Source organism: Rattus rattus, chromosome 3 (genome assembly GCF_011064425.1).
Source record: "Rattus rattus isolate New Zealand chromosome 3, Rrattus_CSIRO_v1, whole genome shotgun sequence".
Lineage (NCBI taxonomy): Eukaryota > Metazoa > Chordata > Mammalia > Rodentia > Muridae > Rattus > Rattus rattus.
This window is the reverse complement of record NC_046156.1, coordinates 134,544,550-134,546,236: the sequence shown is the minus strand read 5'-3', so window position 1 is coordinate 134,546,236 and position 1,687 is coordinate 134,544,550. Positions and strand designations below refer to the sequence as shown.

Below are 1,687 nucleotides of genomic sequence, written 5' to 3'. Positions count from 1 at the left end.
TCTAGATGAGCTTCTTATGTTGTGCTCAGTTTCAATATGAGAAAAATGAAGGACATAGCCAGCATTTGACAAGTCCAGCCACTTGGTCTCCAGGGTAAGTGGCATTAGTAATTACACAAAAGCATCAATACCAACTATGCTGGTTTGAATGTGAAATGGTCACTACAGATCCATCTGTGTGAGCTCTTGGTGCCCAGTTTGTACTGGTTTGGAATGGTATGGAGGTGAAACCTCTGCAGAAAGTGGGTCACTGGGAATGGGCCTTGTGACTTTGTAACCCAGTTCTACTTCTCTTCTGCTCTCAGCTTCTTGACTATAGACAGAATGTGCCCAGCACATGACGGTCCTGCTATGCTTTCCATGCTATAATGGACTGTATCTCTTCAAATATGACATAAGGGGCTGGATATATGACCCAATAGTTAAGAACACTGGCTTCTCTTCCAGAAGACCTAGATTCAATTTCTACTACCTAGTTGACAGCTCACAAAATACGAACTAAACCCTTCTTACCCATAAATTGATTTTTGGCAAATATTTTGCTACAGAATTAAGAAAATAACTAGTACACCAATACATTATGCATACATTTGGCTGCAATTTTATTATGGGGCCAATTCCTCTCTCTACTTGTTCATAGACCTAATTTACTATTCATTCTTAAACAAAATTTGGAGCTTATTAAGAAAAACTTTAACATTTAAGCAAGGGTATAAAGGTATGTGGAGACATAGTAAAATTGAGCAGTAGTACATGCCCTACAGTTGGCATGAGTGTTTCAAAAGAGTCACCATAAGCTCACTTTCTTGCTCTTGACTTTTATGAGATATTCTAGAAACTTTAAGATAGTCACTCAGAGTACAGGAGGCAGCCATGGCGCCCAGCCGGAATGGCATGATCCTGAAGCCCCACTTTTACAAGGACTGGCAGCAGCGAGCAGACACTTGGTTCAACCAGCCGGCACGCAAGATCCGCAGACTCAAGGCCCAGCAGGCAGGCGAAAGCATGCCGCATCTCCCCTCGCCCCGCGATCGGTCCCATCAGGCCCATCATGAGGTACCCTACAGTTAGATACCACACCAAGGTCCGGGCTGGCAGGGGCTTCAGCCTGGAGGAACTCAGGGTGGCTGGTATCCACAAGAAAATGGCACGCACCATCGGTATCTCTGTGGACCCAAGGAGGCGAAACAAATCCACTGAGTCACTACAGGCCAACGTGCAGCGCCTGAAGGAGTACAGCTCCAAGCTCACACTTTTCCCCAGGAAGCCTTCTGCTCCGAAGAAGGGAGATAGTTCTGCTGAAGAACTTAAATTGGCCACGCAGCTAACAGGACCTGTGATGCCCATCCGGAATGTGTACAAAAAGGAAAAGGCCAGAGCCATTACAGAAGAGGATGGCCCGAGCCAACGCCCAGCTCTTCGGCATCCGAGCAAAGAGGGCGAAAGAAGCTGCAGAGCAAGACGTTGAGAAGAAAAAGTAATGCGTGGCTGGAGAGTTGTAATAAATTTTCCATAAAGCAAAGAAAAAAAATAATCACTCAGATATTCTTGCATTAGTTTGATATTAATTTTTATTACTTGGAGAAAACCCAAGGAATTTATTAAAATGGTTTATGCAACTTCGTTACAGAAGAGGACTCTAATTTGTTCATGAGTAAAGATCATTTGTAGGAAGAAGCAGAGCTGT

At 44.2% G+C, this 1,687-nt stretch overlaps 1 pseudogene; it reads left to right on the top strand.

The window, feature by feature from the left end:
* The first annotated feature begins 873 nt into the window (after positions 1 to 873).
* Positions 874 to 1,481, top strand: LOC116895573 (annotated as a pseudogene).
* Positions 1,482 to 1,687: the final 206 nt, after the last annotated feature.